General features: G+C 41.0%; 1 long non-coding RNA gene across 4 annotated transcripts in view; it reads right to left on the reverse strand.

The window, feature by feature from the left end:
- Positions 1-22,108, reverse strand: part of LOC103884677 — a 32,944-nt gene extending 10,836 nt beyond the window's left edge. Inside the window, exons 1-3 of one of the 4 annotated variants that reach the window (XR_647355.4) lie at positions 20,859-22,108; positions 19,391-19,692; positions 2,616-3,382 (exon numbers count right to left, since the gene is read on the reverse strand). This is a non-coding gene — a long non-coding RNA (uncharacterized LOC103884677). Of the gene's footprint in view, positions 1-2,615; positions 3,383-17,091; positions 19,205-19,341; positions 19,693-20,858 lie in introns of those variants that run through there. The other 3 variants (XR_647356.4, XR_001902909.3, XR_647354.3) reach the window with 3 other exon arrangements.
- Positions 22,109-23,072: the final 964 nt, after the last annotated feature.

Raw genomic sequence — 23,072 nt, forward strand, 5'->3', positions numbered from 1 at the left:
TTGAATTCCACAGTTCCTTCTGACATCCCCCAAGCTGCTCAGAAATAATGTACTGCCCAGCGTTTCCCTTTATGATTTTGGCTTCTGAAACCGGGTGGTGTATGATGGATGACTCTTTCCATTTTGAGTGTTTTCCTTCACAATTCTGACTTTTCATACACTCAACAGCCAATTCTTTGCAGGGTAAGAAATGATTTCTCTCCAAAGGCACCATTCGCCACCACACTGCACTCAGAGTTCTCAGTGGCCAGCCCAGTGTTCGTCAGGCAAGCCCCATGGGATTCCCCAGTGTCTGTTACCCACAGTTTCACTCACGCGTGTCCTCACCCTGTCTTGACTCAGTGGAAGAGCAGCCCAGGCCAGCAGCAGGTGCAGTTTGTAGTTACCCTTGTGACCATATACAATCTAGAATATTGAAGTTGAGGCCTTGGGAACTGAGACCTCCTAAGTGGTCCCCTCCCTGTACTCATTTCCCAGAGCTGCTGTAACAAAGTACCACAATCACAAACTGGGTGGCTTAGAACAACAGAAATTTATTGCTTCACCGTCCTGTGAGCCAGAAGTGCAAAGGTAAGGTGATGGCAAGACCATGCTCCCTCTGAAACCTTCAGGGGAAGAATCCTTTGCCCCTTCCAGCTCTGGTAGCCCCAGGCATTGCTTGGTTTGTGGCCGCATCACTCTAATCTTCATGTGGACTGCTCCCTGTGTTTTCGCTCATGATCCTCCCTCCCAACATATCTGTGTTTGTGTTCAAATTTTCCCTTTTTATAGGGACACCGGTTATACTGGGTTAGGGGTCATTCCAGTAACCTCATTTTAACTTAGCTACATCTACCTATTACCAAATATTTCACATTCTGAGATACTGGAGGTTAGAACTTCAACATTATCTTTTTGGGGCACACACAATTCATCCAAAGTACTCCCTCTCGACCCACCACTATGCTGGCCCACTTCATCTGTCTTCATTCCACAAACATGTTTAGTTGAGCACCTACAATGTGCCACAGGCTGGTGAGGCACAAGAGGCAGAGCAGTGAAGAAAAATGTGGTCCTTTCCCTCACAAAGCGTGCCTTGTCATAGCAAAGGAAGACAATAAACAAATCAATACAATGTAGTATGGGATAAATTCTATGAAGTAACTAAACAGGGGCTCCAGTGAGGAAGCGTGGAGGCATGAGCAGAGGCTGCTTTAGAAGGGAGGTCAAGGAAGGGCTCACCAACACGGTGATAAAATGCAAAGGGAGGGTGAGGCTGCCGTGGGATGAAGAGGCAGAACAGTGTTCCAGGCAAAGGAAATGGGCAGTGAGAGCACTGGGAGGTAGGAAAGAATGCAGCGTGTCCTGGATGCTGTGTAAATTCAGCCATGGGGGCACGGCACAGATGTGGCTGGAGACAGAGCCAGTGGCAGGCCCAGCAGGGCCTTCCAGGCTGTTGGAAGTTCTGAGGATGTGACTTTGGGTACAATGAGATTAGGCAGACATGATCTAATATATGGTTTTTCACGACACCATTCCATCTTGTATGGAGAATGGATCAGAGCAGGCCAGCAGTGAAGCCAGAGGGACTATTAGAATGATTTCAGTATCGGTCAGCTGAAGGCCAGTCCAGGTGACTTAGGTGAGGCTGGGGGCAGCAGTGAGAAGGAATAAGAGAAAACTGACTCAGATTTTTTTGGAAGATAACTTACAGGGCCTGCCAATGGGATGGGAGCGTGATCACAGTAAGACTGGAGGATGTTTTGTGTGGGAGGGAATCGCCTGGTTTCCCCATTCAGCCCTCTAGGCCTCTGCTGGACTGACTTGTGTGGAGCTCCTACCTGCTGGCCTGCCATTCTGCCACCTGCCGCTCACTTACAGGGACCCACCAGGAATTCCCTGGTCACCAGCCAGAAGCCATACCATGAGGGCCCTGGTTGGCGAGGTCCCAGCAGCTGCCATCTGAAAGTGTGAAGTCTGGGCTTTGCCTGCACCTTGGGTCTATGTCCCACCTTTAAGGGACACAGGACTTTTGAGAACTAGTTTTTATATTTAGGCTTAACTCCCCCCAGCCCTCACTACATTTAGCTTCAGCTTCCTCTGTGCTCCTGCTCACCGTTTTAGCTAAAGTCTCCAATCATGTTTATCACCCCAAAACTCTGATGAATTGTTCTTTGTCACAGGACCCAGGTTGACAGCCATATTCATTGGAAAAGATAATGAGATGGTAAGGTCTGACTTATACTGGACGAATTTGTGTGATGCTCGGCAGAGGTCAGGTGTCACGCCCTTTTAGGAAATTGATTAAGACTTGTACCATAGACCTAAGCAGGGCTGAGAGGGAGCTTCACGAACAGCCTGTTTGGCTGTATGATGTGGGACTTCCGCTGCATGGGCTCGCTGCCTCTTAGGGTCAGGCCTGCCCTATGTGTATGGGAAGAAAGGCTGAGAAGGATGGAAAGGTTTTATAATATGTTATCTCTGGTATAACCTATATCTTAGAAGCTGGCCCAGGGATGGAGGGTGGGGTTTCATCCAACTGGATGCTCAGTACTAATTTAAGAGTCCAGTTTTTAAAGATCAGTAAAGCTGAGAGGTTTGTTTCTTGAAGGAATCATCTCATAGATAAATGATAGCCATTCAGCATGAAAGCAAATGCTATAAAGTGTTTCCCTCTTCATGACTAGGTTGGGGGAAAACAGCCCTCTTCACTGAAGCAGACTCCGTTTTTAAATGAAATGATGATTATGAAGAGCAGAGATCTCTAGCAGTGAGGTCTAGCATTTATTGGGCACCTACCTTGTGGAGAGGCTTTTACGTCTATCACCTGTGGGCCTTACTTCATCCTGCAGGGTCGACTGCTTTGTCTCCCAGCATTCTCTCCCCCTTACTTAGGAAGTGCTTCTTCCCCAACTTGAATGATGGGGTTCAAATAAGCCCCAGGGAGATGAATAATTCTTTCCTGAGATTTTAGAATTTAACAAGGAGCATGAGGCAGGTCCTTTCTGGAGACAGACAATTCGAGGTAAGAGGCAAGAAACAGCTGGGCTGTAGCAAGGGTAAATAAAAGACAGCATTAGCCCATCCTTTTTTCATGGTTTAGTTTTTATTGCTTCCTATGCACAGAAATTTTCCTTTGTTTTGTAATCTCATTTTTATTACAATTCAGAGTTCCAATTAATATGATGCTATTATTTTCCCATTTCACAAGTAAGGAAACTGAGTCTTGGAGAAGTAATCATGTCTTTGCATGAGGTCACGTGGCCAGTAAGTAGTGGAGCCAAGATTTAGATTTAAATCTGGAAGACTCAAAAAAATCCCATTATACACCCTGCAGACTTCTTATTGCCGTTAGATCCAGCGATGTGCTATTTCCATGAAACATACTTAAAGCAAACTGTCACTGGTTGAACATAAAAAGTAGGCAAAGATATATCAGCCAAAAGTAAATTGAACAACTTGTAAAAAATTGTCTTAAATATAATTTTAATGGATAAATCATTAGATAGTGCAATAGGAGATCTTTTATACTGATTTCAAAATACAATACATAAAGAAGATAAAATAGCCAAAAACTATTTTGTAACTAAACAATAGTGATCAAAATATACATAAAAACCAAAAAGTTGGAAATGCAAGGAGAACTGTCAAAACCACAATCATAATGGGAGTCTCATACTGCTCAGACCTCGCAGGACAAGTAACCAAAAATCTATAACATTATAATGAATTTGAATCACAAATAATTAACAAGCTAGCCAAGACACAGAAACTACACATGCTTTCCAAATCCCCACAGAACATTTATAAATTTTATGTATCAGACCATGAAAAAAATTTCAGTAAACTCCAAATATTATATATAGCCACATTCTCTGATCATTATGCAAGAAAACTAGATGTTAAGAACAAAATATGTCAAAAATAAATCTAACTACATGGTAGAAAAGATTATTTTAATAATTCTTTTTTAAAAAAGAACTATTCAGAATGAGGTACATCTACATGTGTGGCTATGATTGTATCTCCAAATTATATTAAATTAAAACCAGCAGATGATAAAACAGTTTATAAAATAATCTAGTTTTTATATGTTTAAAAGGTTTTTCACATATAAAATTAAATACATAAATAACTGTCCTGGAAGAATGTGTAAGAAAACTGTTGACATTGGCTATCTTAAGAGAGAGGATAAAGGTCAGAGGTAGGGAGAGGAACACTATAGAGAACTTAAGTCATATACAATTAACAAGCTACCCAATATACAAACTACACATTCTTTCCAAATCCCTATTGGATATTTTTAAAGTTTATTATGTACCAGGCCATGAAAAACATTAATAAATTTGAAATACTATATACAGACCACATTCTTTTTTATACTGTTTGAATTTTTCTTCTACCTAAAAAAATAAGATAAAGGACATTTTATAATCTATTGTTTATAAAAAGCAACCTCTAGATAAAAAATACAAATCCTCCAAATTATTAGCAGAACCACATACAAAACAAAAAAGGGTCCAAATAGTGGAGAAACATTTTTAAAGCCATAAAAATAGAAAGCATACTATTTAAAAAATGACAGAAATGTAAATAAGTTAAATCCACTTATGAAAGAAAAAGTTTATAAAGTTGGATCACAAAGAAAATTAAACTCTGTTTGTATATATGAAGAATGCTTAAAAGACAGACATTTACCAAAGGTTGAAAGTTAAAAGATGGGTAAAGTTATACCATGAAAATATAAACAGAAACAAGTCAGGGGTCATGATTTTACTATCAGAAAAAGTGAACTTGGATCAGAAAGGATTAAACAAAACAAAGAAAGGCAGCTTATAATGCTGAAGGGTGTAATTCATTACAAAGATACATATTCATAGATAATTACATAGAAAACTGTATTTTCTGAAACTGATTTCAGAAAAGATATCTAACAGATTAATTTATTATTTTAAAAATAGACAAAGTTGTGAAAAATCTAACTCAAGACCCCTTAAAAATGTTTCTAGACAGTTTCACATGGCAATTTATGTGAATTTCTAAAGAAAGACGATTCCAATGCACTTGAGACTGTTCACAAAGTATAGAAGAAGGGAAGCGTCCATTTTCTTTAACTGAAATGAGTACAACACAGCACAAGCTAACAAATTGCACCTAAAAGAAAACTACACACTAAATTCACTGATGACTATCCATAAAAATATCATAAATAGATTATTAGTAAACAGAATTCAACAGCATCTTGAAATAATAATACACCATGACTAGGGTTTAAGAATGTAAGAACATTTCAATATTTAGAAATCATTCATGTGATTTTCCAAATTGCTACATATAAGGAGAAAAACCGTATGATTATCTTCACAGATGCTCAAAAGCATTTGGTAAAATTCAAAGATATTCTAGACCAAATTCTTAACAAAACAAGGCTAGAAGGATATTTCTTCAACATGATTTTTTAATCTATATATAGTCATGCGTCACTTAACAACAGGGAAACATTCTGAGAAGTGCGTCATTAAGTGATTTCATCGTTATGCGAACATCATAGAGTGTACTTACACAAACCAAGATGGTATAGCCTTCTATACACCTATGTAATAGGATATAGCCTATTTCTCCTAGGCTGTAAGGCTATACAGCATGTTACTGTACTGAATACTATAGTCGGTTGTAACACAGTGGTAAGGATTTGTGTATCTGAACATATCTAAACATAGTAAAAATACAGTATCATAATACAGTATGGGGCTACCGTTGTGCACCATAAGATTTATTTATTATATATGCTTATTAGAACATACAGTCAGTTGTTGACAGAAATATTTTACAGCACATGGCTATATTTATGCAACAGTAGATAGATAGATGATAGATAGATAGATAGATAGATAGATAGATAGATAGATAGATGATAGATAGATAGATAGATAATCTTTTCTCCAAAAACAAGAACTAGACTCAATTTGAACTGGACTGTGAACTCTAAGATTTACCAATTGGCTAGGAACCACACTTGAGGCATTATCAACCTGTGGCTCCCAACTGATATGGGTCCCACTTGGGGGTCCCTGACAATTGTAAAAAAAAATTCTTTCCGTGGTACCAGGTGCACCCCCAGTACCAACTTTTAGTTGGAAGCCAGGCATTAACTTGCATCCCTCCCCAAAATATGGTAATTTGCACCTAGGGATTGGAGGGATAAGAGATCTTCAAGTGTTTAAGGAAACAACATCAGTAATGTAATGCGTCCCACTGTACCTGGAGTAAGGCCTCTAGCCATCACTGTGGAAACAAGGAGAAAGCCACCTGGCTTCGAAGGTAGATGTGGATAGTTTATGAGATGTGTTTAGCTATTTGGCCTATAACTCTGGGGATCATGGTTGAGGTCAGTACTGGTTGTAGTAGCCTTAACTGTGGTAGCCTCACAGTGGCCTCATAAATGCTGTATGAGGTTATATTGAATGAATTTGCTTCCAGCCTCTATCAGTCAGATTACTCAGATTAACCAATGAAGTGGCATACTGGTGGGGAAAATTCTCCAGAAGTCAATACAGTATAGAAGAAAAGGTGGATATTCTTGGGGGAAAACCCTCTATTGACCTGTTGCATTTCTGACTATCTTTAAAACAGATATTGACTGCCCTTTCTTTCAGACTATCTTTTCAAGGATATTTGTACAACAAACAGCCTTGGAACTTAAACATGTCTCCCTCCAGAGAAAAACGTAGATTTTCTTATAGCCTTGGATGATAAAGGTAATGTATGTCACCTTCTGAAGAAAAGATCACACATGCTTATTGCTGAATATAAAAGATTCAAGTTCCCTAAGCTCAGGGTTTCTCTCCTGCAATGCAACCTACTGCATATACAGGCATCTATCTGGGCCTATCTGAATCTCTCTCATAGGACTTGGGAGCAAGGATAACTGACACAAATATGCTGATGTTCATGCTTCTTGCTTTCTATGAGTAATAAAGTCCTGTGTCTCTGATCTAGGAGTCTCATGTCTTCTGCCAGCAATCATGCTGTGACAAGCCAATGGGTTACCTTGCAAGTAGGGTAAAATCTCAAGGCCTTCATACATCTGGATAATAACAGAAGACAAAAATGGAGTTGTCTAGCCCAATTTACAGAGAAAACTATTTTTAAAATAAAAATACTTTGATTTCTTGTCTAGTAAGAACTTACGTTGTCTTCCTATGCCTTGGGCCTGGAGGAATGTCAAAGTCTTCCCCAAAAGCCGCTCCCCAATACAACCTCCGAGGGCATGTGCCAGTCCAGCCTTTTCCATTCACAGTTTCTAAGATTTCAACAATTTTCCTAGGTTCTGCCTCTGACCCTTCTTGAAGAAGGTCTTCCTTTATTTATTTTTATTAATTTAATTTAATTTAATTTTTGAGATAAGATCTTGCTCTGTTGCCTGGGCTGGAGTGCAGCTCACTGTAGCCTTGATCTTCCAGGCTCAAGTGATCCTTTCTCAGTCTCCCAAGTAGCTGGGACCACAAGCACGCACCACCAAGCCTGGCTAATTTTTTATTTTTTATTTTTGTGTAGACAGGGTCCCCCTATGTTGCTCAGTCTGGACTTGAACTCCTGGGCTCATGTGATCCTTTCACCTTGGCCTTCCAAAGTACTGAGATTACAGGCATGAGGCCACTACACCCAGCCTTCCTTTATTTGATACACGAAATTCCTCCCCAGGGACATCAAACTGTCTTGCAAAACTGGTTTCTTCATTTTTCTTCTGGGGATTTCAATAGCCCTGGGTCCCTGGAAATCTAATTCTTGCATCATTCACTCATTTATGTTGTCATTCATTCACCAAATATCTCTAACATCTTACATACTCAACACAAAGTAAGTGTATAATAACCATTTATTGAATGATTAATAAATCATTTAAATCAACACCATCCCTCAAATCAACACTCAAATAAGACACCGCTATAAACTGTGAACAGTGCTATGAAAGAAAAGTACTAAAAAAAAGGACAACATTAACAGCAATAGAGGAAGTGGCATTTAAAGTGGGAACTGCAGGGGGAGTAGGAGTTAACTAGGTACAGGGATGGTGATATATTCCAGGCAGAGAGAAGAGCATTGACTCATTTTTCTTGGTCCTGTGCCTTTTTCCAAGTCATAGTCAATGGCCAGCTAGAAAGCCTTTGCCTTTCAAGAGGCCCTATTTCTTCCTCCTCTTTTCTGAGGTGGACTCTGTTCCTCCTCCCACCATCATCCCGATGGCCTCAGTGGCAGCATCATCTTTTCTGGAGTTGTCTCTGCTTCATCAGCCCCTCCACTGACCGCAAGAGGCTCCCCGTCACAGCAGCTTCAGACAACCACGCACTTGCTCACTGAGGGCAACATCCCACTCCTTGCTTATTTGCATAACCTGAGCCCAGTTACTCACACAACCTTTAATGATTACTGCTTCTATATACGTCTCCAGATTCTCATTGATAGCTCATTCCTCAGGCGACTTTAAAGAAATAAGATGCACATTAAGCCTAATGATACAACATGTCTTAAAAAGATGACAGAAACGACAGAACTAGAAAAAATAGAATGCCCACTCCTTATGGGATCATTTGTGAGCTCAGCAAATTCTTACAATACAAATTTACCTGGTGTTTTCCTGAACAAATTAAGTAGAAAGTAAGCCAGACACTAAGAAGAAACACACACACACACACACACACACACACACACACACACACACAACTCCGGTAGCCAATGTTAGAACTCATTTGTTGTAGTGAATACTGCTACCTTTAATCATATTAAAGTAGTTGCTGCTGCCTCCTCATATAAGTGTCAGCACTGTAAAACGGTACTTACAAACTACTCTATAATAAAGCATAGAAATGTCTATGTTTTAAACGTCCTCCTTCATCATTCAGATCAAAAAAGGTATGTGACTTTGAACAGAGGAAATATGTGAGGGACATTAAGCGTGGTATAAGCCCATTTCATGTTCCAGCTTTGGTATGGGGCTGGGTAAAGCATCAATTCTGGTCAATGCCAGCCAAATTTGCTGTCAATAATAAGATAAATCCATGACAGGGTAAGAATTGCTGTCTACTACAGAAAACTGCTTCTTGTTAGTGACATTACTTTGCTGCTCTATGACCTGCTTCTAGGGGTGATGAATAATATGACAAGCTTTTTGTGTGCGTGTCCAATAAAATATATAGCTTCTTGTAGCAAAATGAAACTGGGCATTGAAGCTATGTACAGTACCTAGACTGACATTTTCTTAGCTATTAACTTGAATTAATCCTGATATGATGCTATTTTCATTTGAAAAAAAGGTGCAGATGATTGCTTTATGGAGACCTAATTTCTGAGTGCTTGAGGTATTTTTCAATTCACCCAGACTACCTCTTTCTGAGTTATAAGTTTAACACTAAGTACAGTCACCAATGATTGTTTAATAACCTCTTGCCTGAGGAGTATATGCTTTAAATTCCATAGATCTTTGGTTTCAAAATTGCAAACAAAATAAGAGCCAATGTGAGTAGTTCTTGAAGGAAGATTCCATTAAGTATTCTCTGAACATTGATATAAAATGACAACAGCAAGAGAACAACTGTTAAGGAGTATCTGTGGACATAAGGAAATTATTGGTCAAATTGAAAAGAAAATCAGTAAAGCCTCTCCCATTTAAAAAAATAAAAATATAAAAAGACCAGGAAAAAGTTTTTCTTCTTTTTACATTGAATGATTAAGGAGAGCATTTCACAGAATCCAAGAGGAAATGAATCCAGGGATTGAGAGCAGTTGACTGTGACAGGTAACCAGAGAGAGGAAATCCAAACGATGTGTTTTCAGGACTTGCACCTTGCAGAGCGCTGCAATCTATATGCCAGAGAGAGAGGCTGGAAAGGCCTGTACACTGAGTTCTGGGAATCAAAATCCAAACCAAGTGTGCCAAGGGGCTGGACGACCAGGTTTCCATGAACAAAAACATAGTTGCCAAGTTCAGATTAACTTTTTTAAAGAAAAAAGCAGCAAGAAGTTGATCATCGTACACATGACCCAGCCAAGGCAGGGACTAACAAAGTGCTCTACTGGACTCTAGTTCTATAGTATTCTCACTGTATGGCTACCACTGGCAGCAGGCTTACTTATGGGATTAGGAGTCTCTGTATTCTTTTTCTCCACAATCCTACTCATATTCCCACCATAAACCAGGAGCACCCACTTTGAATAAAATGTTACATAGATAAGCAGAGAAAAGGGAACAGAAAGTATGCTGATGATTGGCAGTCTCCTAAAGTACCTTCCTCTAGGTCAAAGCTTTCTATTAGGTTGGTGCAAAAGTAATTATGCTTTTTGCCATTTAAAATAATGGCAAAATCACAATTACTTTTGCACCAACCTAATAGTCCATCTTCCAAGCTGAAATCATCAGGAGTTTCGTTTTCTCCCTTTAACGCTTTAAGCTATTAAAGGTTGTCATCCTCCTTAGTCAAAATGACCAATTCAGTTGTCTGGACAGGCCAGCAAAGGTGCTTCCTGGCTATAATGTCTCCATATGGTGAAGCTTTAGCGTGTCTACCACAACCACAGCCTCTTCTAAAACATCCTTTGCAAAGGTCAGCGTGTCAGCATCATGTGATGTCACAAGCACAGTCAGTGCTGATGGGACCAGTGATGGGTGTTTGTTAGCTTTCTAGAAGTTGTCCAGGGGTCCCTGAGGGAGGACAGCACAAGAGCTCTGCCATAAAAGGACATTGGACAAGAGCGGAGAGTCCAATCAGAAACTCTTTTTGAGAGATTGAATGCAAAGCATTCAGAGAGTCAGCAGGCTGGAGAGGCCAAGACGCACACATGAAGAAGGCGGTAAGCAAAAACTGGGTGGTAGGAGAAGCTATGAGTAAACAGAAACCTGGAGATAAATAGAAGAGATTAAAAATAGTTATTCCATTGTAGTAGTAACAGGAACAGAAACAGAAGCCAAGAGAGGGTAGAGAATTGGTCCCAGCAAAGAAAAACTGAGTGGAGATAAGCAGAATGGAAGACTGGAATCAGGAGCACGGTCAGCTGTTAGAGTCAGTAGATGTTATTATAAGACCTTTCATTGTGTCCCAAATAGCCATAATATTTAATTCTCTGTTGGCTTAGCTTGAGTTATTTTCGCTTTTTGTGAGTTTTCTTACTTTCCTGTGTAATCTTACAATAAGCCCTGTTAAATGAGATAATGGATTATTCTTTATTCTTTGCATCCTGTGAGAGCCTAAGCAACTTCTCAGGTCACCTTGTAAATGGGTCAGAGCAACACATTTGAATGTAAAATACAATCTACAAAATCCAAAGATCCCCAGAGAGTACCATTTTAATAGATAAGGGCTACAACACGTACCAATCCAGCATTCCCTTTAAAGAAGATATTCCAATATCCTGGGACCATCAGATTCCTGGAAACCTTATTAAAGGGGTAGGCTCCTTCTTATGCTTTTATAGGATATATCTCTTTTCCTCTTACAGACATGTATCTTACCATGGCATCGAGAGTAGCTCTTAGTTTCTGCTCTTCAACTCTTGTCAGCATGATATCATCAATTTAGTGTACCTATGATCCAATGATGTTTTAGGTGATGATGGGATGTTCAAGGCACTTGTCGCCTGTGTTGTGGTATAAAGTCTGAGATTTGATATAACTCTGAGACAAAATAATAAAGGTATTCTACTGTTCCTACCAGGTGAAAGCAAACTTGACTGTTTTCTCTGGTTAAAGGGATATATAGCAGGGGTCAGCAAAGTAGAGTCTGAAGGTGAAATCTGCCTTGCTGCCTTTTATAATTTTTATTAATAGACTTGCATTTTTAAAGTAGTTTTACAGAAAAATTGAGCAGACAGCATGGTGGGTTTCCAATATACCCACAATTTCTCCTGTTATTAACATCTTATATTAGCATGGCACATTTGTTACAATTAACATGTATTGATAGACTATTACTAAATAATCCTTTTTATATTCAACGTTCTACTGGCAAGGCTGAGAATTCAACAGATCAAAGCAAAATTCAGAATTAACCATTGCATTTGGTTTGCAGCTATTTTGGCCCTGCTGCAAGAGATTATTTTAGAATAGTTATATATGATTCCTTTTTTTTCATAACTGTGCCTTGGGCTGAGAATTTAGTGATTTGAGTTTGTTATTTTCTCTATTTAAGCCTCTCCTGATTGTTCGTATTAACCATACCACCCCGCAGTCCTTGTGTGACCCTTTCCATCCGTTCTGTTCAGACTTCCTTAATTTTGACCAAATGTCCTTTTTCTGTTCCAGGATGGCATCGAGGATACCACATTACATTTATTTGTCATATTTCCTTAGGCTACTTTGACTGTGAAATTTTCTCAGATTTTCCTTGTTTTTGATGACCGTGGCAGTTCTCTTTTTGCTTTTGTTTTTGAGACACGGTTTTACCGTGTTGCCTAGTCTGATCTTGAACTCCTGGGATCAAGTCTTCCCCTTGCCTCAGATCCCTAAGTAGCTGGGAATACAGGAGCTCACCACTGCACCAAGTTCACCTTGGCAGTTTTGAGTAGTGGTCAGGTATGTTGCACAATCTTCCTCTATTGGAGTTTTTCTGATGATTTTCTCACAATTTGAACAGTGTTATGGATTTTTGGGAAAATATCACAAATTTAAAGGGCCCTTTTCACCACATCATATCAAGGGTATATATTAACAACATGATGTATGACTATTGATATTGACTTCAAACACCTGGCTGAAATAGTGCATGTCAGGTTTCTCCACTGTAAAGTTACTTATTTCTGCCTCTCCTTACTGTATTCTTAGGAGAGAAGTCACTACGCACAGCCCACACTTGAGTGGGGAGTTATGCTCTCCCTCATTTAAGACAGAGTATCTATGTGTTATATTTGGAATTCTTCTGCGTGAGAGATTGTCTCTTCTTCTCACTTGTTAGTTTATTAAATCTTGTATTTGTATCAGTATGGAATCATGGATCTTTACACTTTGAGCTATAATCCAATGCTACTTTATTTTATTGCTCAAATTGTCTCAGCTTTGGCCATGAAGAGCTCTTTTGGTTGGCTCCTGTGCCTCTTTGAAATACCCCCATCGACGTGTGTGTGTGTGTGTGTGTGTGTGTGTGTGTGTTTGGTGGTGGTGGGCTTTTCTTAGTTTTTTGTTTTGTTTTGCTTTTTGTTATTTGTGAGCACATCCTTACTTTTTGGTTTAATAAGATGCTCTGGGCTCATGTGGTATATTTCTCACCCTAGTCCTAGAATCAGTCATTTATCCAAGGATCCCTAGTTCCTTTGATTGGAGAATGATATTAGAAACCAGGATCTGAGCACTGGATGTGCTTGTTGCTACTGGGGCACTTGCTGCCCATTTTGTGAATAAAATTTAATTAGAACACAGCCACACCCATTTGTTTATGCATGATCTATGGCTTCTTCCATATTGCAATGGCAGAGTTGGGTAGATACGACAGATGCCTTATGGTCTGCAGAACCTTTCATTACACTATCTGGCTTCATACCAAAGGAAAAAGAGTCTGCCAATCCTTGGGATAGAAAAAAAAATAAACAAAAGTAGTGACTGCACATATAGGCTCTAATGATTTTCTTTAGTAAGGAGACTTCATCAGGAGTAGAAGCTGCAGTTACAGTCATCAGCTGATTAAGTTTACAATAATCCACTCTGCTAAGATCCATCCAGGTCCTGCCCTAGTCAAATCAGAAAGCTATATGGGGATACAAAGCTACTATATGCTTCCAACACTTAATTTATCACTAATCTTTGCAGTTTCCTCATGAATTTTTTAGATTGGTTTGACTAATTCTTTGGGAAGAACCTAGTGAAAGCCCTGGTATACCACTGCCCCTTCCCAAGATCAAGATAAATTCTTCTCCATTTAAATATATGTTCTCACCCTCCTTGACTAGCACCCCATAATCCATTACTCAATCATATTCCACAGATATTTTTGCTAACATAAAGTAGGAAAAAATTATTCTTTTTTTTAAGAAAGTCTTTTCCTTTGATATTTGACTTTGTAACTGCCCCACCACCACCATACACACAGGCATGTTGGCATTTTAATTATGGCACTGTGGAAAATGAAGGATGTTGGGAATGTGGAAGTAAAGAATTGACATGTCCTTGTAGAGTAAGTCCTCAGAGAGGTTCTTACAGGGTTTTCAAATAAGACAAGAACAGCCTCTTCACAGCTGATGCTCATCAGGACATAGACAGACTTTTTCCACTTTACGCTGTTAAAATTCACCAGAATTTGCAAAGACTAGCTTCTTTGTAGGGATTCATGAACTGTGACCTATGGACATATGTTCCTCTGTGACCCTCAGAGGGGCAGCAGCAATTGGAGGATCAAAACCTTACAAGGCCTCTGAATCCTTCCATATATCCCCATTTCAGTGATCAGGGTTCCACATTTTTATGTTCAATGTTCTACTGACAAGCCTGAGAATTCAACAGATCAAAGCAAAATTCAGAATTAACCATTGCATTTGGTTTGCAGCTATTTTGGCCCTGCTGCAAGAGATTATTTTAGCATAGTTATATATGATTCCCTTTTTTTCTAACTGTGCCTTGGGCTGAGAATTTAGTGATTTGAGTTTGTTATTTTCTTTATTTAAGCTACTCCTGACTGTGAGTATTAATTACTTCACCCCATAGCCTTCTTGTGTAACTCTTTCCACCTATGCTATTCAGTGGCAGTGGCTACTCAGAACCCGAAAACGCCATTGTCTTACCCCTGTATGTCATAGACTAACAAATTCTCATTCTTAATACTACTACTGAAATTTTACTGCCCTCATCCCCAAATTTCCCAACAATTACTCCCAGAATCCCTCCTTCTCCCCCTTCCCTGAGATGTTGGAATCTTTCCTGGTTCTTATTTCTGAACTAGTCAGGAATATTAGACATAAATTGATTGTTTTCATTAGGTTATACTAAACCTAGAATAGGCGTGTGGCTTTCAAAAGAGACCCCCAAATACAGTGGTTCAACCAATATAGGCTTATTTCTCTCTCATATAACAACCCACAAGAACACAGACCCGCAAACATAGAAAGGTTGTTCTGCTCCATAAAACCATCCAGAGAGCCTTGTTCCATCTTTCTAGGTGCCTGTAATCTCCTCAAATGTTGCTCTTATTCACTGAAGCAAGCTGACTCCCCAGTACCATATACATACTGAGCCCAGAAGAGGGGAGAAAAGAGGAAGGAGTGTGCAAGGGAGTTCCTTTTGAATAAGTGATTTGGAGATTAGACACATCACTTCTGCTCACATTTCCCTGATGAGAATTTAGTCACATGGCCATGCCTGGCCACAAGGAAGGTTGGAAAATTTAGTCTCTAAAATTACAGCAATTATTTCCTCTTTTCCTTTTAGTAACAGAGCCTCCTGCTTTCACCAAACCTAACAATGATCAGCCACACTGACTCTGACTGAGTTAAGTAGAAAATAAGTTTATTAAAAGATGGCCAAGCGGCTCACAGAGACGCCAGGAAGTTTTGAGAAGGTTCAGAAAACAGGTAGAAGAAGAGAGACTCTAGGAATCTAGAACCCAAGTACAAATCATGCCACAAGAACGTGAGCAATGGGCACTGCTGCTGATAGCACTAGACACTGGACATCAGAGCTTATACTTGCCACCAGCATAGGAAACAGGTGAATGTTACTTTATAGGGCAAAGGTGACTTTGCACATGTAATCTTGGAAGAGTATCCCGGATTACTTAGGGCCCAGTGTAACCACAAGGGTCCTTATAAGAGGGATGCAGGCGATCAGAGGGGGAAGTAGGAGAGGTGATGACAGAAGCAGAAATTGAAGTGATGCAGCCACAGGCCAAGGAATGCCGGCAGTCACTAGAAGCTGAAAAGGGCAGGCCCCAGCTCTCCTGAAGCTCTTAGAGGAACCAATCCTGTCACTTCCTTGATTTTAGCACTAAGATTCATGTCAGACTTCTGACCTCCAGAATTGTAAGATAATAGATTTGTGTTCCTCACCACAATCAAGCTAATGAACATTTCCATCACCTCACATAGTTACCATTCTTTTTTATTTCTTATTTTTATTTTTTTTGGTATGGTGAAGACCCTTGGGATCAACCCTCTTAGCAAATTACAGATATATAGTACAATATGGTCATTGTGTTGTTTTCATCTTCAAAGTGTTGGGTAATCTGTTACAGCAGCGATAGAAAAATGAACACAGCAGCTTTTGCCTGGAGATTCTCCATTGGCCAAGCCAAGATTGTCTCAGAATTCTGCTGCAGTCTGAGGCTCTTCCCACCATTCTTTGCTTCTCTTTCTCCTTTTACAGTTGTTAGACCTGTCTCCCAATCTAATGTCTCTCTCCACCAATTCCCACTCCCTTCCTCTTTATCCTCCAGAGCCATTTTCCCTAATGAATTTCTTTCCCTAATAAACCTCGAATCCCATCTTGGCATCTGCTTCTTGGATGTTCTCAACTAAATAATGCTACCAACCCTACTCTCTCTCCTGCCCCAGGAAACTGGAGGATTTAGCTGCCTTCCACCCCAACACCCCACTCCTCAGAATAGACTCTCCACCACTCCTCTTCATCGATTCACTAACTTCCAATGCAAAGTCCTGGGGAGGTGCCTAATTGGCCAACCCTAGGTCACATGCCCCCTCTCCAGGGCAGGAGGCTGGAAATACAAGTCTCTGGCCTATTTGACCAACATAGTGGAGGTCTCTAACCCTCATGGAGACTCATACAGTGAGGACACCCCTAAACATAAAAAGTGGATTCATGTGCTGCCAGGTATCCCCAATGTCTATGACAATATCCCTGCCTCAAATAATGTGAATCCCATCCTGTGTGACCAAGAAACACGTAGTCTTCTTTCGCAAGAATTTTCGAGGATTTGTCAGGGAATGCTTATACGCTCAAATTGCTTCCTCTTGTCATCTCTGTTACACTCTTTGTTGTCCGGTTTGCCCCATCTTGGACACCAAGTGCTCTCTTTATTCCAACAACATTGCTGACACCAGCCATAGAGAGTGACAAAACTTTTTTTTTTTTTTTGAGACCAGCCATAGAGGTGACAAGGCACTTTTGGGAGGCAGGAGTCTGGCTCTGTCGCCCAGGCTGGAGTGCAGTGGCCGGATCTCAGCTCACTGCAAGCTCTACCTCCCGGGTTTATGCGAGAGTGACAAAACTTTACTGAGAGTTTGAGAATAACATGAGGAGTCATACCACGTGCCTTAGTCCATTTTGCGTTGTTATCAAGAAATGCCTGAGACTGGGTAACTTATAGAGAAAAAAGATTTATTTGGGTTACTATTCTGATGGGCTGGAAGGTTCAAGATTAGGCATCTGCCATTAGGACCCTGGGCTCCTTCCACTCACAGCACCACAGGAAGGAAGCTGGTGCATGCAGAGATCATATGGGGAGGAAGGAAGAGAGAGATGAGGGTGCTGGGCTCTTTGTAACAACCAGCTGGATCGGGAACCAATGAGATGAGAACTCGCTTACCCCTGAGGGAGAGTATTAATCAGTTCATATGGGATCTTCCCCCATGACCCAAACACCTCTCATGAAGTCCCACCTCTAACACTGGGCCCGAATTTCAACATGAGGTTTTTTGGGGTACAAACATCCAAACCACAGCACCACCAAAAGGGAAATACAAAATTCTGTATCATTGCTCCTAAAGCAGATTGGTCATAACCCCATCAAAGGAATCCCTTGCAATTAAACTCTGCTCTTAACCTCCTGCCTGCCACTATGGTGCTAAAGTCCTTTTCTCCTCCTCTCCATGAGCCCCCTGTTTTATCACCACTCTGCCCATCTCCACTCTTCCCTGGCCTGCTTCTTTTCTGAGGAAGCCATAAAATCTATTAGAGAAAAAAAAAAAAAAAAATCTCTAATGAGCAGCTTAGCTTTGCTCCATCTTAATCTGTTTCTTCCAGAATAGAAGCATGGCCCTATCATTGTTTAACTAAAGAGCTTATATCAGTGTTTTTCCAATCAAAAGGATAGTCTCCCTGAAAATGAATTCTGTCTCAATCGCTAGAGTCAGAGGTGCAAATTCTAGGTAGATTTAAAAATAGCAGTGTCCCTAGGGTGGTTAATTTTAGGTGCCAACTTGACTGTATTAAGGAATACTTAGAGAACTAGTAAAGCATTCTTTTTGGGTGTGTGTGTGAGATGGTTTCCAGAGGAGACTGGCAGGTGTGTCAGTAAACTGACTGGGGAAGACCTGTCCTCAATGTGGGGGCATCATCCAAATGGCTGGGGGCACAGGTAAGAACAAAAAAGGCAACAACAGCACAAACACAAAAAGATTCTCTCTCTCTCTCTCTCTCTCTCTCTCTCTCTCCTGGAGCAGGGACACTCTTCTCCTCCCACCCTCGGACTCCAGGCTCTATGACCTTCAAACTCCAGGACTTACACCAGCCGCCCCTGGGCACTCAGGACTTCTGTCTCAGACTGACAGTTGCAGGACAGTGCAGCATTTTATTTTAAAGATACTCTACAATGTATGTGGCCAGTCCTGCTGCAGGTGTGGTTTTAAGTCTTTGGAATTTGACCTTCCAGTCCAAGATCATTACAGCCATAGGCGGAGGCTCCCGCAGGGAAAAGAGCATTTCCTGGGATGCTGGCACTAAATGAAGGGCCCGGCTCTCCAGTTCAGTCCTTGCCTCCTTCCCGACACATAAAGTTCAAGAGCCATGGTCCTGGGTGCACGGGAACAGCCCCATCACCCTTCTCCCTCTGGGCAAGCCAGGAGCAGCAGTGCAAGCGTCCGTTTCTTCTCTTCTGGCTCCTGGACCTCGGCCACCTCTGCTCAGGCAGGGGCCAGGGGCCCAGGCGTCCTCCTCTGGCGACCAGCTCTGACCTCAGCCCTGGTCTGCCCTTCTTCCTCCTCCTCTTCCTCCCAAGGCCTGGGCTCAGGTCCCTTTTCTCACCTTTCCCTTTCTTGCATTGCAACCACAATTTGAGAAAACCCTTCTTGATCTTCCTCTCTCACCTCCTTTCAAACACATGCCTGCAGGCTTTTTCCCGATCTCATCCTCAGGGCAGATATGCTCCCTTGATTCTGAGGTCCTTGAACTTGCCCTGAAGCCACACTACCCGCATCCCAGGGTCTCCAGCTTGCAGATGGACTGTGGTGGGACTTCTCAGCCACCAAGGTCATGTGAGCCAATTCCCCTAATACATCCCCTCTCATCTATCTGTATCTGTAGAGATACCGATATCAGTATAGATATAGCTCCTATTGGTTCTGTGTCCCCAGACAGCCCTGACGAACACGGTTCCTGAACCCACCTTACACTGCTCCACCCCACTCCCAGACAAACACACACATAGAGGTAGGTAGGTAAATACATAGATCAATAGATTTACATGAATTGTGAGCATCACACCTGAAGAGAACTCCCGATTTCCACATTGTGTTGCCACAGCACTCCTACTTCCCACATCTGCCTCCAAGACCTGCTTACAGGTCAGGCGACCCACCATGCAGCCACACTCCTTGCCGAGGACGACAGTTTCAGGGACACTGTGCCTTCCAGCTACCCCGCTGCCCTGCTGCAGCCATGGGAATGTGGTGTTTCAGGAGTCCTCATGGTGTTCCTCATGCTGACCCTGCTGGGCTCCAGCCATCTCACCGGATCCAGTGGCTTGGGAGTTTGGGTTCATAAGGATTTGAGCTCTGCTAACATCCCTGACAGGAAAGAAGCAGACAGAGTAGCTTTTAGGAACAAACCATTCCAAGGAGAAGGATCACTTCACAAACCATTCCAAGGAGAAGGATCACCACCCCTGCAGTGTCTCTTCCCCATTTCACCTCTACCATAGACATAGACAAAGCATCACCCAAAAAGGGAGAGGGAAATATGACTCGGAATTCTTCAGAGGTGAGTGGAGTTAAGAACCTGACCTGGATTCTTCTCTTTTACAAAGCAAAACTAACTAAATACATAAACATTTAAATTTATTTTCCTTTCTTCCTTGGTCCAGTGAAGACTGGACTCTTCAAAGTGGACATTGGTAAAAACAAAAGAAAAAGTTAAAAAAAAAATTAAATCTCTAAAGGCTAAATTTACACTGTAGAGATTTTTAATAAGTAAATTCTGGTAACAAGTTGGTTGACTCAAGCTAGGATTCTTTTTCTTCCACTTCTGCTTTCTTATTGTTGTTTTTGGTTTTACGTTTGAATTTGTTTACTGTCACATACAGGATTTCTCCTCCTTTCATTTATTTCCACCAGTAGACCTGCACCAATACAAAACTGTGCCCTGCTAATAATAATAGCTGCTGTTTATTGATTATTTACCACATCCAGGTACTTCATGTAAGAATGCTACACTGTAGCTAATTAAAATAATCACAGAAAAATATCAATAGGTAACTTCGGTTATTATTTTCTAGATGCTAGCTTTTATTCTTGTTTCATCTTTACCATCATCCTACGAGGATAGGTGGTATTATCACCATTTTACAGATGAGAAAAGTGAAGTAAATACTATTAATTTCATTTAGAAGGTAAGTAGATGAGGCTTAATCACACAGTTATTAAGTGGCCAAGACTACATTTGAATCAAGGTATGTGATTTTTAAAATTCACCTTTTTTTTAAAGCATTCTACTTCACCTAACAAGTTAATACACCAGATAACTCCTTCTCTTTACAATTAGACTGTGTCTGTATCTGGGATCAGTTGCAAAGCAGAAGTATAACATGACTAAGGCCACCATTGGGTTAGGACACTCCCATCCAAGGTCAGGTTCTTAACTTCACTTACCTCTGAAGACTTATGATTAGTTTTTTCCTCTCCCATTTTTTTGGTAGCCCTTTCTCTTCTTTTCTGTGGAAAAATTTGTAACTTACCAGAACAGTTCACAATATGACAACATTGTAGTGGCGACATCATGGAGACAGAAGGAGGAAGAATGGCAACCCTTGGACTCCTGGGGATGTGGGAGCTCCTTGACCACATGTGGTACCTCTCTTCCCTGATCCCAGATTGAGAGTTGTACTAGCATGGCATGCAGACAGCAGCTTTAGAATCAGATCTGCCTTCCGGTGGCTTCCCACCTAGGAGCCACGGGACCTTTGTGAAGTCACCAATTGTGCTGTGGATGCTTCATTTGTGAAGGAGAACAGAACTGCCTTGTAAGTTGCAATATGCATTAGAAATAGCGAATAAAGAGTACCGAACCCATAGGAGGCCTGTGATAAATGGGAGTTTTTATTATAGACTGCCTTTCCTGCTCCTGTTTTGCTTCATCTTTGCGTTAAGGTGAAATTACAGATGGTGCTAATAAAACATACCAATAATTTGAATTCACTTTTGTGAATGCTTTAAACATCATAGTCATTGAGAAGGTGATCTGGCTGATTGTTCTTTAAATTTTCAGTTTGGGCTGGAGCTTTGTATTATAACAAGAGGGTATTGGAAAAGGTGAGTTGCCAATAGCCTCCCCACACCCACAACAGACATGTCATTAGATGGAATGTAATGGACTTTGGCCAGTTGTTCTCTACCCTAGCTCTGAATTAGTGGCTCTGGCAAGAATGGACATATGAGCCTAAATACAGAGCTTGTTGTGATACTTTTGGCTTTCCTTGTCATTATTTCTTCCTCTAAATTCAACAAATCATTACTTCCTCTTTTATTATGTTTTAGTATGGGTGATTTAATACCACAGATATTCAAAATAAGCATCTGGGAGACACTGGATTATGACGTGATCATACATTGTTTCTTTAATTCTCAGAACAACACAATAAGATAGGGACCCTGTCCCAGAGATGACTACATTGAAGTTCAGAGAGTTTAAGTAACTTGCCCAAAGTCACATCGCTAGTGAAGAGCAGAACCAGGATTCAAGCCTAGGCCTGCCTATTTTCAAAGTTTATGGAAGGAATTAAAACATTTCTTAGTCTAATTTTCTTGGGGTTTTGTTTTGCTTTGTTTTGTTTTGTTTGGCTTACTTTCTTCATCAGCCTAATACCTGCTTCACATCTAAGTGAAGCTTTCACCTCTGCCTGGAAGTCTTCCCCGTCCCTGTAGGCTAAGTCAGGTGGCCTTCTCCCAGCCCCCATAGCATCCAGCACCCATAGCATCCAGCACAAGCTGATCCCGGATATCTCAGTGAGGCCATGGGCACAGTCCTGTCGGCCCCTTCCTCCTAGACTGCAGCCTCAGGCAGCATTCTTTGCTTCCACAACACTTGCTGCTTAGCAGGGGCTCAGGGCAAATGTGTGGACTTGAACACTTCAAATGACATGGCTATGAAGTCAGCATAACTAAACCCCAATTATAAAGTGAGTAAAACTTCCAGGCGGTAGCGGTGGGCTCAAGCCTGAAATGTCCCAGCACTTTGGGAGGCGTGAGGCAGGTGGATCCAGGGGTGAGAGGAATGAAAGAGACCATCCTGGCTAGCTGCAGGTAACCCGTCTCTTCTACTAAAAATACTTCTTAAGCAGGCGAGGTGGCGGGTGCCTGTAGTCCCAGCTACTCGGGAGGCTGAGGCAGGAGAATAAGTAAACCCAGGAAGGCTTGCAGTGAGCTACAGAGATTGACCCTGCACTCCATCTTGACCTGGGCAAAAACTCCGTCTCAAAAAGAAAAGAAAGAAAACTTCAAGATGCAGATAGACCAGTAATTCCCAAATGTGTTCGCTGAGGAGTGTGTGTGTGTGTGTGTGTGTGTGTGTGTGTGAAGAGACTGTATACCACTGGCTTTTTCTCTCCTAGCATACTTTCACTCCTGATATCACTAGGCCTATGGAGTGTTCATTTTCCTCCCTGAACATTAGACATCTCTCTGCTCCCTTTAAATAAAATTCCTCATTTTACCTCTCTTCTTCTTTTATTTCCTTTGCTTCAGACAAAATATGAGCCCTTACCTCACCATAATTAACCTCATAATGGGCTACCGTTTGTTTCATATTGGAGACCATAAGATGGATCAGATAATAGTTGAATATTTTTGGACTATAATTTCCAATATTATTCCAATAAGGTAGGAATATTATTCCAATATTGTCTAATATTTTCCCAATATTATTATTGGAAAATAGTAGCATAGCTACGATA

This window comes from Papio anubis, chromosome 3 (genome assembly GCF_008728515.1).
Source record: "Papio anubis isolate 15944 chromosome 3, Panubis1.0, whole genome shotgun sequence".
Taxonomy (NCBI): domain Eukaryota; kingdom Metazoa; phylum Chordata; class Mammalia; order Primates; family Cercopithecidae; genus Papio; species Papio anubis.